General features: G+C 37.8%; 1 protein-coding gene across 1 annotated transcript in view; it reads right to left on the reverse strand.

The window, feature by feature from the left end:
• The window catches only part of stau (double-stranded RNA-binding protein Staufen), a 260,623-nt gene extending 252,279 nt beyond the window's left edge, over positions 1-8,344 (reverse strand). Inside the window, exon 1 of the mRNA XM_090376023.1 lies at positions 8,165-8,344. The gene's annotated coding sequence lies outside the window, so the exon portion shown is untranslated. The remainder of the gene's footprint in view (positions 1-8,164) is intronic.
• Positions 8,345-15,992: the final 7,648 nt, after the last annotated feature.

Below are 15,992 nucleotides of genomic sequence, written 5' to 3' on the forward strand. Positions count from 1 at the left end.
CATGACATATTCACGGAACACTTACAAAACAAGTTTAGTGGGAGCCAAAGAACTATTTGCTAATATTTTATTACATACGATGCACTGTGCATCGGGAGCATCTTTATTTCCAACACACGTAAAGCCGAAATTCAAATAACTGTCATTATACTTTGGTTTTGATCTTTTATTAGTTGGTTCCTGTTTTTTCACTTTGGATTTTTGGGGAACAAAAGACTGCGATTGTTCATCCTCACTCTGAAATGTGACAATATTGTGTTCGTTTTCATCGACCACAGTTGCACTAGTAGAAGTACTTTGCTTCTCATTTTAAACTTCCTTTTTTCAACCACAAATCCACGGTCACATATTTTAATAACAATACTGTATTTCAAAATACTAATAATTATCAAAAAAAAAAATTTATACAAGAAAATGAGTTTAGTTATGATATTGGATCGCTTCCTCCTCACTTCAACCTGTTTACTCCAGGCTAAATCACATACGAATGGCATACCATAATAGATCACCACATCTACTTTTTTTGTAGGTGTCATTATGGCTACGCATACTTCTCTATGCAAAGCCTGCCAAACTAAAGTGTTCCGTGGTCTATTTGATTATTAGTCTATCCCAGGACATTTAATAACCGAAAAAAATATTATGTTAAATATTATAATGATACAAAAGTGGTGTACGCTACAAATATGCAAAATTTATTTATTTTATTCATTATTAATTACGATTTTTTGCGAAACACTTGTTCGCATCTCACGGAACACTGTTTGAGAAACGCTATTCTACAGCATCAGCCAAAAAAAAAAAAAAAAAAAAAACTTTTCCCATTTCACCCATCCATTTGCTCCAAAAGTTTGTCCACTTCTTCCCTGAATTTATTTAAGCTATCAACTTCCACAACAGATAAAAGTTTGTTCCAGCGATCAACTACCCGCTGGCTAAAGGTAAATTTCTGCACATTTATTCAACAACTGCCTTTCCTTAATTTCAGTTTATGCCCCCTTAGGTTTGTAATCTGAGCAAGAGGAAGAATCCCACCAGCACTGATTCTGCTCAATCCATTCAAGGCCTTATACACCTTAATCAGATCACCTCACCGGTGCCTACTCTCCAGAAGCTGCAACTTGCAGAACTTAAGCCCTTCTTTAGCAGCTATCTAGAATAACAATCTACAGTCAACCCATTGATATCAAGTGGACAAATCTGATTCATTCTCTTCCTTTTAGTTTATAAAAGTAAAGAAATCTTTGCTCTTTTTCTTTGTATCCTTTGCCAAAGATTTCTCATAATCTGCCTTCACTTGCCTAGTGTCCTTTGTGACTTGATTATTTTTATATGCATCCCATGCATTTTTCTTCCCTTCCATGAGTCTCATTAGTCCATCTGACATCCATTTCAGCCTAAACCTAGAACAGTATTTCTTAATTGGACAAAAAGCCTAGTAGTTTCCAAGATTACTTCCTTGAATGTTTCCCATTTAGAATTTGCAGTTGGTAACATCATCAGTTGGTCCCACTGTATAGAATTTAAAAAATCTCTGAGACCACTGCAGTCACCTTTAAGAAAGCAAAAACCCTTCCCTTTATCCCTGGTGGTAGTTACATCTTTAAGAAAATTCCCACATCAATAAACTGTGATCACTGCCATCTAGTGTTCCTTTCTCTGCAAATTCTTAATGCATGAATAATCACTGCTGATAATCAGATCAAGAGTCTTTACTCCCTCTGGTTGACTCTCTAACATGCTGCTGCAGAAAACAAAGGTAAAAACAATCATCCAATAAATCCACAAAAGCCTTGCTAGTGTGCAAGTGACCAACCCACAAGTTCCAGTCAATATCTGGAAGTTAAAATTTCCCATTATAACACACTCTGATTAACTGGCCCACTATTTCTCTGTATAACTGTTCATTGTACTCATCAGAGTCATTAGGCCTATAACAAACTCCTACACTCATTTTTGCTTTTCCAGTGCTTATGTTACACCAAATTGACTCAACATTGCACTTTCTATCTATGTCAACCGGATGCACTTCCTTAGATTTTTTTTTTTTTTTTTTTTTTAACTAACAGCGTAACCCCTCCTCCCTTCCTGTCCTGTGTATCTTTTCTGTAAACATTGTACTCCCCAAATTCCAATTCTGCATTCCTTATATCTGTGTGACACCACATCTCTGGTATCCCAACAATATCTGCCTTTTATGCCTTGACCAGCACTTCAAATTCATCAAATTTATTTACTATACTCCTAGCACTGGTGTACACGCAAGTATATGTGCACCTGTCCTTACTCTTAGTTACTCTAACACAGTCCATGTATTTACCCGTTTTATGACTCCCACCAGTTCCTGAAATCCCCTGCAACTTGCTTTCTGGGCTGCTGCTTATTCCAATAGAAGCAGTGCAAGAATCACTTCCACCTCTGCCTGCAGCTACTGTTAATCTATTAATCTGTGAATTCCCCCAAGCTAGCAGTTTTCCGACCCACCTAACATTGCCTCGATAGCATCAGCAAATATTCTTGCACCCTTTCTATTTAAGTGTATCCCACCTCTGTAGAAGCATTCTCTCCTGTTAACAAGCACAGACCATGCTGAGAAAAATTCTACCCCATGAGCCTTGTACAATCTCTCCAGGGCCAAATTGATTGACAAGGCTCTCATCATATACTCCTTTCGTGTCTGGGCTGGATTGCAGACACTTTAAAATTTCACCCTAATTCCCAACTTTTTTTCAACATTCGGAAATGATCGCATCATTTCTAGAGACTTTCTGCAGTTCTGGTCAGCCCGATCAGCAGATCTCAATCCCTGTGATTTCTAGATATGGGGATACTTGAAAGACAGAGTTTACCGTGGCGGAATACAGACGCTTGCTGATTTGAAAGTAAGCATTAAGCAGCATGTAGCCAACATCCCCAATGAGACGCTACGCGAAACAGTCACACGCAGTTCTCCGTTTTCAGAATGCCATCTCAAGTGAATGAAAATACACCGAACAATAACTGTACAGATCTAAGTTCTGATATTAAAATCTAATCCTAAGTTAAGTACTCCATCTCATGTTTACAGTGCCAATTTTCCCCTGGTGGCAGAAATTTGAACTAATTTTTTTCCCTCTACAAATCGCTTCCCCATACACTAAATGATATACCCACTGATTTTCACAGCACTAACTCTTAACTGTTTTGACACTAGGGTCTCCTCAATAGGGAAACTTATTTTATAACCACTATACATGTAAATACCACTAGTTGTAGTTAGTTTTTTCTTCCATAGGTTGGGCATCCTATGGAAGACAGGGCATCCATTGGTATTGCACTACCTCCAATGGATGCATCTGCAGTACTTTTTTTGCACTAGATAGTAGAGCAGCATCCCATATATTTAAATATAAGATGGTGCTAAGATGCTGCAGTATTCAGGACTGGTATTCAACCTGAGTATGGAGTCAAAGTATCCACCGGTTTTGCATTACCCCCAGTGGATGTAATAAAAGACAGTATCAGGCCTCTTTGCCAACAGTTGTTCAGGTGATGGCTGCTCCCTGGTGGCAAAGAGGCCTGATACTCACAACACATACTACAGAACACTGCATATATATTCATTAACCACATGCCAGGCCCTTTTTACAGAGTTTCTGTATTTCATCACACTGTCACTAGGTTGAGATGGATGTTAGTCTGAGAGCCACCATAGACAGGGTATACATACATACAGGGCTGTAGTGGAGGATATACATAGGTATATGCCATATACCCTCTGGATTTTTTAAGGTGAATAGTGTATACCTTCTGGTTTTTGAAAGACTGAAATACGGTGTATATACTGTATACCCTCTGGAATTTGATTAATATGCTCAGTATACTCTGCTTTTTGTAACATTCAGTGTATACCTTCTGCTGATTTTACGACTACAGCACTGCATACATATATGTACACATTCTTTGCGGGAATGCCTCAACTGTATCTCCTCACTCCTCCTTTCTGTAACCCACGCTCCTTTAAGCTCTTTTTTTTTTTTTTTTTGGAAGCCCAGGGGAAGGCTCCTCTCTGGAGGAACCTCTTCCTGGGCATACTGTCAGTGCACTGTGTACACCCTGGTGCACGCACTTGTGGCTATGGACAGGAGGCAGGAGTCAGTGAACAAATTTGTTCGATGCTCCATGCCTGCAAAGAAGCCAGCAGCCGGCAAACAACACTCAACAGAACAAACACGCCACTCCACACCAACATTTACCCTTGCAGGCATTGGCACATGCCTCATACAGATGCTACAGTGGCTAATGGGTGAAACCCCAGAGACCACCATAAAACAAACACATTTTGACATTTTTGTACAAATTGTACCAATCTCTACTTCTAATCTTCTTTAAACAGACTTGTCAAAAGTCTGCCACTGTCTTACCAGTCTAATTACAATTTAAACAGACAGGCACTGTGTACACATAAACCTCAAAATCATTTTTTTTTCAATTGCATGCATCAATTGAATCCATTGAAATCAGCCGACCGGGCTAGCCGAGTGGGTAAAGTACCTGCCTGGCAACCCAAAGGTCGCGGGTTCGATTCCCGCCTCGGGCTTGGATCAAAGTACTGCAAAAACCTTGGGAGGTGCATTATGGCCACAGAAGCCGATGCGCCAACAACTACCAAATCAAAAAAAAAAAAAAAAAAAACCATTGAAATCTCTTTCCTTTTTAGAACCTCTTTCTAGATAGTAGCAAAAGTCTATCAAATATTCATCTGCTTTCACAGGAAGGCATCCATCTCCCCTTTCAGCACATAAATAAGATAAGGAATATTACCCCAAATGCTTAATCTCCTCTTTTAACCTAGCAACAGCCAAAACAGTGCATGGCATGTACAAAATAAAAAAAAAATAAAAAATTAAAACATTATCAAACATTACATTTGGGCCTTTTATAAAGTCTTGTCATGCCATCCCAAATTTCTTGCAAATCAGACCAACAGAAATCTGGCAATATTATTTCTTTTTTTTAAACACATATCGCATAGGCTATCTACATACCATAAATTATAACTGAAGCACTGGATATTATGATTGCTGCCATACACTGGGTTAAGGAATGAATGGGCAAAGTGGTCACAAAAAAAAGAAATTAAATGTTCTCGGTTCACGTATAAAAGTTGTTGCTTTTTGCTTGAAAATCGTGAATTATTACTATTTGTTAACATGCCTGAAATGAAACACTGCATACATTAACTAACTTGTTTGGTGCTAATATTCAGCTAGCTCAGGTTGGTATGCCAAATACAGTGGGTCAAAGGGCTGAGAAATGGCAGTTGAAGTTAAACACTGAAAAATGCAAGGTACTGCACATGGGTAACAGAAAATGAAAAATATCTGGGGTTATTGTGCAGTCAGATATGAAATTCTCTGAGCAGTGCAGACATACTGCCAGGACAGCTCATGGGGTTTTGTCAATGATATACAGAAAATTTGGCAGCAGAAATTAAGGGATTATCCCTTTGTATAAGGCCATGGTTAGGCTGCACCTTGAGTACTGTATACAGGCATGGAGGCCTCACTTTAGGAAGGATGTGGATCTATTGGAACTGGTGCAGTTTAAGGCAACCAGATTGGTGAAGGGAACAAAAGGGTGCTCTCACCTAGAAAAGGCTTCAGTTCTGCAAACTGCAGTGTCTCGAGACCAGGCACTTGCGGAAAGATCTGATTGAGATGTTTAAAGCCTTGACTGGATTGAGTAAGCTAAATGTTAATGGCATTCTTCCACTTGCTTAGACTACACACACATGAGAAGGCATAAATTCAAGTTGAGGAAGGATGTTTGCAGGATAGATGTGCAGAAGTTTGCCTTCAGCCAGTGGGTGGTTAATTGTTGAAACAGGCTTCCATCTGTTGTTGTGGAAGTGGATGGGTCGAATAAATTCAAGGGAGAACTACACAAATTCTTGGAGGATACAGATGGGTGAACTTTTTTTTAGGCTGATGCATTTATATAGCATTCTTGCATCATTTGCCACTACTAATATTAATACATTTTCTATACATGGTGAAACCATCAAACTTTACAGAGAAGGTGATACTGATATTAGCTTTCATATGTACCTGCAAAATATTCCTTATTTCATTGTGAGTTTTTCTTTAATTTTTGTCATTTTACTCATTCTACCTTCCTACTGTACTGGTGAAGCTCCCTAAGCCAATGGCAGATGGGGGGAGTTCTTTCCTTGATAATCGAGCTTCCCAGTAACTACTAAGCAGCCAAATGAACAACACTCGAATGTAAAATTCACATTACACCACACACAACTTCACTCATCTGGCTTCTGCATAGTTTCTATCATCACGATGATACTAAATGTGCTTTTGTGGGTGACCACTGGTGCCACATACAAAACAAAAAAAAAATTATCCTACCTTCCTAATTCATCATAAGGGATTATGTTCTGTATTGCAGTCATATCCACTCCTTGTTATTTTTGTTTCCATATATAATTTATATACAGTAAACTCTTTAAAATCCAGCACTCTCAGAGATTAAAAGGTTGCTGGATTTGAGAGAGGCATGCCTAGTGGTTGAGCAGTCTTAAAGGACCATATTTCAATAAATATTAAGCACAAACAACTGAAATTAATTAGATTTCTAAACATATACGACTATCCTATCCTTTCATCTGTTTTGTGGGCAGCAGGATTTAAACTGCATGGATAATGAAATGGTCTTAATTCTCAAAACAGAACAAGCTTCCCTTTGTAATGAGTAAACTAGTATTGCATTACTTTCAGGAAATAGCAATAAGCTATTAAAACTCTGAAAATTCATTTCATATACCACACAGCAGCTCACATCAAAAACTTCTTTACAACTTCGCTGATACAAGTGGCAGATTGCTTTCTTAATATTTCCACATTGCAAAATGTTGATTTTTTTTTTTTTTTTTGTAAATGTGCTGGAATATAAAGTATTTCAAAGTGTCAGAGTTTACAGTATGTGCTCTCCCATCTGATGGGAGGGAGGGAGGGTATTGTTATTTTACAGACTTCAGGATACAACCAATCGATAGTCAAGTAAGGATCATTTTGAGAATTTTTTTAAGCACTTCTGTACTCTTCAGCCACTCTTTCCTCCCAAATGTAACTCATATCTTTCAAAGAAAAAATTTAAATGGTTTCTCTGCATAATTGGTCAATATTAGCTCCACATGCCTATGAGTTTTGGTGTGTGCCTGCCAACAATTTAATACTAAATAGTCATGAATTCTCCACAATTAACTACTGCAGAAAAAGCAAGAAGCCTTTACCGAAGATAGCATAGTTTGTTGGAAAGTGTGCAAAATAAAGCAAGTGCTTCAGGATTGTTGCATTTCTTTTCAATGGAAAGTTTCCTCATTTTTAATTGAAAAACCAAATGGAAGGAAAAATTTTTAAAAAAACTTACTTGAAAGATACTGGGAGTTAAAGCTTTATGAACAGGGTGGTTTTTGACAGCAAGAACAACCTGATTTGAAATATTTTGTTAATTCTAACTAGTTTGAAAAAAGCTGAGGCCTATGGTTGAAATAATGTCAAAAGTACTTGTTTGTGAATTCCCTCCTTATATACTATTGTACAATAGGAGAGAATTCACAGAATTACTGAAAGTTTTCTTGTGGAAGAGAAACTGGACACATGGACATATGCTGTTTGCACTTAATTTTTTTTTTGAGTGGGAGAAAACACTGTGTTCCTCATACTTCTACAATGAATGTTTCAACACTATAATACAAAACATTCTCAAGAAAAAAATAATAATAAATGGAAGACATTTGTTGCTGCTAGTGTAACATTTTTAACTGCATAACTACATCGTTTTCCGTTGTATTATTCATCATTAAATTTATTACCATTTATTTAGTAGTTCTCAACTAAAAATGTACATAATTCTCTAAGTTAACCTGGTAAGCAAGCAATCTACCATGTTATACGGCATTTTCTTTGGTACTACTGCGATTGATTAAAACCAAGTAATAAACTTCCAATACCTTAACGAATAGTAAACATAATAATCAAATTTAGCATTTCTTTTCAAGTGAAAAAAAAAAAAGCATAGGAGTAGTAACTTCTCAGCAGTCAGGTGTTTATCAATGTACAAACGGCTATTAGATACGAACTTGTGTATTGCAACTGTGAAACTTACGTACCTTGATTTTAGTTCGGGATATTTTAAAGTTGTATATTTACGTAGTTCAAAGTTGAGATATACCTGTGCTCAGCGCGAACCAGAAATTAACACTTAACAGACCACTGAACAATGGCAAACAACAAAGAAAATTATTTCGCTAAAATTCGTCCATGTCCACCTGCACCCAAGATGCCGACTATCCGGGAAGAAGGATGTCACAAATCGTATGATACGAACCGGGAGAAAACGGAAATTTCTTAAGGTACGGAAATTTAAATATATGTACATTCTTTGCATTAACAGGACTGTTTCGAACGCATATATGTAACGTAAAATTACAATATATAACATTATGCTGCGTAGCTTGCAATTAAGTAAACACAACTAAATTTTGTGTAAAATAAATATCGAGAACCATGTATAGTAATCAGAGAGAAATTCCTTAATTAAGAAATAAATAAACGAGTTTATACTGTTATATTTTGATTTACGATATTCTTATATTTGGGACAAAGTATATCAAATAATCAAACGAGCTCCAATGCCGAAACCACACATTCCGTACCCCCACTCCCTCCAAAATTAACGAAGGGCACTGCCCATTCTCTTTAACAATCATGACAAACCAAATGTCCAGGAAGGAGGGGAAGTTCCACAATGGCGAACCTGGTGGAATGGTAGTTTCGGTAAAACCATTATCCACAGTTCAGCCTAAGTTGTAATATATATTTTAAACTCTATAGAAGGACCATCTGCTTCTCCAAGACTTCGCCCAGCGGACTTTCCATCGCAAAAGAGAGCTGCATGCCAATAGGGTAGCCACCCTTTTTCGGGCCCAGAGGCAAAGAACATGTTCGGGCCCCTACTTAATTAATGAAAATTGCAAAAACAGAAGACAGCCAAAGACGCCGGGCCCCTAAAAGGCCCAGAGGCAATTGCCTTGCCTGCCTACATGGTAGCTACGCCACTGCTGCATGCTCTATGTTTGGTTCCTGTTACTGCTCCTGCCCTGGTCTTGGTTCCTGGCTTGATTCCCAACCACTGACGTTAACTCCTGCTGCCACTGTGTTTCACAGTGCACATTCATTAAACTTTAATCGTATATTCTTCTTCATCTTTGTACCTACAGTAAGCGTTGGCACAAGCATTGATGCGGGACTATTGCTGGCACTAGTTTATTATTATTATTATTATTATTATTATTAGCCAATGGTGCAAGAAAGCCTGAGGCTTTTGTTGCACAAGCAAAAAAAAAATATATATATATATATATATATATATATATATATATATATATATATATATATATATATATATATATATATATATATATATATTCCTTGGTTACCCTAAGAGAGAGAGAGAGAGAATCACCAATAAGAGGAAGAATGATTATATCCAGCTCAGAACCCTGGGTGTGCCAAGCCCATACTCACTAGATATGAGCCCCTGGGGTTAAATTATTGCAAAGTGCGCGATTTTCTCTCTTCATTTAATTCCAGGATTTTTTTTTTTTTTTTATTTTTAATTCCAGATTTCCTCGTATTTCTAATTTTCCTATAATGATACTGGGCCCCTGATTTGGGCACACTTATCTGATTATTTGCAAATGCAATTTTTTAGAATCTAGATGAACAGTTCATCACTAATATTGATGACTAAATTTTTATAATTACATTCTATTAGTCCAAAACGTTACGAGTCTTTAAATCTAACTTTTACATGGAAATTTTTAGGATTTCAGGCACTGTGTAATTACTTATATTTATTAAGTACATCAACTTATTTTGAAACATTAGATTGAGTATGGATTGATCTTGTTGACGATTAGGGTATCTGATTTTAAGTTTAAATTTATAAATGTCTTCTATGAGATGAACAAGGTGTTGGATTGGCAATTAAAGGTTTTAACAGTTCTATGCGAAGCTTTGAGCATACGTCTTTAAAACTAAAAGGAAATATTTTTGCCTTTAGTTTTTTATCTATTACCTCGTAATTATTTATATTTATTCTACGGCACGACAGTAGGTCTGAGGAGAGTAAAATTATGACAAAGAATACAATCATTGATCGTATAGATCTTAGGTTTGAGATTCTGTGAGATGCGTACTTATTGTTCTTGCAGTAAGGTTTTAGGAGCATCAGCGACTAAGGCTCTTTATACTGTTTGTAAGTCTATGAGCCTTATACTGTCTATAAGTATATTCAAATCATTATATTAGGGCCACCCGTAATTTCCTACATATATATATATATTCGTATATGTATTGTATCTGTAAATTGCATGTTTTCACTGGTCGATTTGCCTGTTTTGCAGGACGAAGAAATCCCAGTTTGTGGGGGGGGGCATGCTATCTACGCCTGAGACTCACTAATTCAGCCACGAAGTCAAAAAACACCATTAAAGTTCCTCGTGTTATCGACGGGATTCGAACCCGGGCCTTTTCCGCCCAGTGTGTGGAGGACGGTGGTGATACCGCTGTGCTACCGCACAGGCTCTCTAAACTGCATGTGTTCTCTGGTCGATTTTCTATTTGTTGAACAAAGAACGCTCGCCTGCGACCGAATAACTCATCCGCGTTCTGAAAAAGGCCCATAAAAATTCCTCGCATCATCGACGGACTCAATTTCAGGTCTTTTCAACCCGGTGCGGGGAGGACAGCGATTCTACCAACTGTGCTACCCACGAGGGCAGATGCGAAGTTGTGGCCTCTTTCGTGGCAGGGAAAATTACCGGAAGTCCGCTTCCCGGTGACTCTTCTTTCATAGTAGCAAGAACAAGAAACACTATAGAAACATAACACTGTATTCTCTGGATATTTTACAGAACTAGTCGTATTAATCATCACTATATTTCATGGAAGAGTTAAACTAAAATTCAGAATCTACATAAGATGTGAATGTGCTGCGCATTGTGTAGGGCAGTTCATGAACGATGTTCCAACTCTCCTATTATGCCCTACATCAGATCAAACACATGTCTACATGTATATAAATCAGCAGAACAGTGAATCTGCCATACATTTAAAATTAGAGCATTACCAGGATAGCTATTTTGAAAATTATTGGCTTCTTATCAGTGATAGCAGAAAGTCTCTCCATGATCGAAATTAAATAACGCGCCCGTATTTTAATTTGATTTTACTACCATGTTGAAATACCCCTGCAATCTTATAGGACTGTACTCCATGGAATAAAAGCGGTCGAAGAACAAGAAACAATAGGGGGTTAAAAATAAACATAATAGCTGCTATTATTATTATTTTTTTTTTTTAATTGAAGTTTTGCTACTACACCGTATGGCTATTTCACCTAGACAAGATACATTGTACACACTGCGACATGCGTTCCCTAATAAAGACCACCAGCTAATTCATGAGAAGCATTTTTTTTTTTTTTACTATAATGCTCATTTACAATATGTTCGAGATAACGAACATTAAGTAAATCTGACGTATGACAAATATCAGTAGTAGCATGTGATGCAAGAAAGCAAGTGTATGAGTTATGCAGCATCAGCCAAAAAAAAGTAGGATTGTCTTGAATGAAAGAGATGTCCAGCGACGCCACTTCTATTCGGTTTACTTAATCACTGGCGACTGCATTCACACTGAATAGATTAGTTTAATTAAAACATTAATCACTACACTAAGTCCATTGAATGTTGGCGTTTTAATCTTCTGGGAACTTAGCTGTTATCCAAAAGGTTCATCTCCAGGTAATTTCGATGCACTTCTAGTCGCTGTTGGTATTTCTCACTGTAATTGCGTATTTCTTCTTTTACCGTTGGCATGTTCAGGTCTCTATGTATCATTTTATTGGTGACATACCAAGGAGAGTTGGTAATGGTTCTCAGCATCTTTGATTAAAAGCGTTGTAGTATTTCTATGTTTGAGGTGCTGGCAGTACCCCAAAGCTGGATGCCATAGGTCAATACGGGTTTCATATGACTTTGTATATATGTAGCTTGTTTGCCAATGTTAACTTGGAATCCCTTCCAAGCAGCCAATACAACTTGCAAGCCTTTAGCCAAAGTTCTTTCCTCTTTGTCCAAATGTGCTTTCTCCAATTTAAGCGTCTGACTAGATGGATGCCAAGATACTTAGCATCGTCTGCTTACGGTATAGCGTGGCCGTTTAATTTCAATGGTGGGCATGTTTCCTGTCTCATTGTGAATGTAATATGAGTAGATTTCGTCTCATTGTTTTTCATGCCCCATTTTTTTTTTTGCCAAGCTTGTGTCTAGTTAAGCTGCTCTTGTAACCTTTCTGTTGCAATTATTGGATTTTCATTGGTTACAAGTTCTGCTGTGTCATCACCAAATGTTGCTACTAGGGTGTTATCATTAACTAGGAGATCAGCGGTGTACAGGGTATGGCAAATAAGTTTCGAATCACCTCTCCTGCATTGCTGGTTCTGAAGCAGCCGTAGGACATTCACTGGGATTATTCCTTGGAGAGCTCTTTGGTTGAAGTCTCAGGGATTTGTTACTACTAATTAAATCAAAAGTGTAGGATTGTTTCCGACACTACAGTATTGTTCCGGAAATAGACAGTTCGATTTCAAAAATACAGTAGCGACAGGTTTGACCTCTCTAGTATCTATTGCGCAGTTGTAAAGACTTATACCTTTTGTAAATGGAAAATATGAAGCTTTATTTAAACACATAGGCAGGGGACAGACCGTCCCGAAGGTGAAAGGAGTGCACTGCACCCAGACGTCAACGTTCAAGGGGAGCCCTGAAAACCTGAAATTTACATACACATATGAAAAATATTTTAAACGGTTGCCAAATTGCGATTGGCACCCGGGCGCCACAAACCCTAGGAACGCCCCGACATATAGCAACAAGAAATATATATACATGTATATAATCTTTATGGTATACAAAAGTGGTATAAACAATACACCCTTCACAGCAGCAATGCTAGGGATTTTACATTGACTGGTGGATAATAGCCTTGAGGGAAAAGGGCCCACATCGAGATTCGAGCTCATCCCCAAGAGCCAACAACAGAATCAGTGTCAGATTGATTATTTATCCTTTTGACAGTATTTACAATGTATTAAAAAAGATATTCATATTTATATTTATATTCATATATATATTTATATTAATATTTAAGAATATATGAATATTAAAGATATTCATATATTCTTGACTTTATTCTCAACACATTAATAAAGACATCGTACTTTGAACACTATTTACAATATATTGGGCATTATTATGCTGCCCATGTAGACATGCACAGTTTCTTCTGTACAGCTGCTCCAGGAACATAAGTTCATTTCCGCCATATTACTCTGTGATGATACAAAACTGTACAGCTGCCAGAAACGTGTAGTGTTAAGCTTGCGTGTATTATATATTGTGGTGTTTAGCATTAGTAGAGGCATATGATGCAAGAAAGCAAGCTTATGCAGCATCAGCCAAAAAAAAAAAAAAAAAAAACACGCTCCCATTTCACCCCTCCGTTATTTCAAGTATACCTGTCCAGCTCAGCCTTAAATTTATTTAGGCTATCAACTTCCACAACAAAGGATGGAAGTCTGTTCCACGAACAAACCACACCCTGGCTAAAAGCAAACTTCCGCACATCTATCCTACATCTGTCTTTCCTCAATTTGAATTTATGCCCCCTCAAATGATTATTCTGAGCAAGAGGAAGAGTTCCATCAGCATTGAGCTTGCTCAAGCCATTCAAGTCTTTATACACCTCTATCAGATCACCTCGCAGTTGCCTAGTCTCCAGCCACTCTAATTTTGCAAAATTTAAGCCTTTCTTCATAAGAGCAACCCTTTGTTCCATTCGCTAATCCTTCTTAAAATGAGGCCTCCAGACCTGTATAGAGTACTCAAGGTGTGGCCTGACCATTGCCTTATATAAGGGGATAATCACCTCCTTATCCCTGCTAGAAAAATTCCTGTATATTATTGACAAGACACCATGAGCTACTCTTGCAGATCGTATGCACTGCTCAGAAAACTTCATATCTGCCTGCACAATTACACCCAGGTCTTTTTCGTTCTCTACAACTGTCAGTGTAGTACCACAGAGTTGATACGTCACTCTGGGATTGCTGCTTCCCATATCTAGTATTTTACATTTGTCAATGTTAAACTTCATTTGTCACCTCTCTGCCCATCTCCTCAACTTTTCTAGATCCTGTTGCAGCAGCCTACTATCATTAGTGTCCTTTACAACCCTGCCAACCTTCGTATCGTCTGCAAACTTGGACATTAAGCTTGATATACCATCATCAATATCATTTATAAATACAGAAAACAACAATGGACACAATATTGAACCCTGAGGAACTCCACTAATAACATTAGTCCAGGTGGAGCAGTGTCCATTGATTACCACTCTCTGTCTTCTCCCACTCAACCATCCCTTTATCAATAGCACCAATTTGTGCAGCAGTCTTCCATGTGCAACAGTATCAAAAGCCTTTCTAAGATCCAAATATATGATATTAAAATTATTCCCTGCATCCATTTCCTTTGTGACCAGATCATAGTATCCAATCAAATTGGTCAGGCAATACTTTCCCTTAACAAAACCATGCTGTGTCCGAGCTATAACTGAAGTCTCGTCTAGATGATCCTGCAGTGTTTCTTTAACCAGTGCCTCCATTAATTTTCATGGAACAGAAGTTAAACTAACAGGTCTATAATTACTTGTGTTGCCTTCTGATCCTCCTTTGTGAATTGGGGTCACATTTGCACATCTCCCGTCAATGGGTACCTCCCCTGAGTCCAAAAAAGCTCTCATAATTATGGCCAAGGGTTTGCTTACTTCCTTTGCTGCCTCCTTTGATATAACTGGATAGATCCCGTCCACCACGGGTGCCTTCTTTACGTTTATCTTCAACAATTTCTCCTCCACTTTCCTCTCAGTTATTACAAAATCATAGAGCTCACTGCCAGAGTTTAACTCACCTCTGGCATTCCCCTCCCTGAATAACTACTCATGGGTGAATGCAGATGCAAAATACTCATTTAGTTTGTTAGCCACCTGAGCAGGATCATCAACAGTTGAACCATCAATATCCAGTGGACCAATCTGATTCATCCCTTTCCTTCTAGAGTTTACATAGGTAAAGAATCCTTTGTTGTTTTTGTTTGTATCCTTTGCCAAGGATTTCTCATAATCTGCCTTTGCCTGCCTAATCTCCTTTGTGACTTGGTTACAGGCCAGTTTATATCTATCATAGGCTTCACGTAACCCATTAATTTGTATGTATCCCATGCATTTTTCTTCTCTGCCACATGTCTCATTAGTTCATCTGACATCCATTTAGGCCTAAACCTTGAACAATATTTCTTAGTTGGTATGTAGAGCCTAGTAGCTTCCAAGATAAATTCTTTGAATGCTTCCCATTTTGAATTGGCTGTTGGTAATATCATCAGTTGATCCCACCGTACAGAATTTAAATACTGTACGAAAGTACAGTATTTAAAGTATTTTCGTAAAGTCACCTTTACGAAAGTAAAAAAGCTTTCCTTTTACCCTGATGGTAGTTACTTCTTTGAGTAAATCCCACTTCAGCACACTGTGATCACTGCCACCTAATGGTTCCTTTATCTGCAGATTCTTAATGCATTAAGAATCACTACTGATAATCAGATCAAGAGTATCACTCCTTCTAGTTACCTCCCAAACATGCAGATGTAGAAAACAATCATCCAACAAATCCACAAAAGTGCTAGTGTGTGAGTGACCAATCCACAAATTCCAGTCAGTATCTGGGAAATTAAAATCCCCCATTATAAGACTCTCTGATTTACTGGCCCACTCTATTTCCCTGTACAGTTTCTTATTATACTCATTAGAGCCATT

The sequence above is a fragment of the Mastigoproctus giganteus genome, chromosome 6 (genome assembly GCF_048544385.1).
Source record: "Mastigoproctus giganteus isolate SK-2022 chromosome 6, ASM4854438v1, whole genome shotgun sequence".
In the NCBI taxonomy this organism is placed as follows: Eukaryota; Metazoa; Arthropoda; class Arachnida; order Uropygi; family Thelyphonidae; genus Mastigoproctus; species Mastigoproctus giganteus.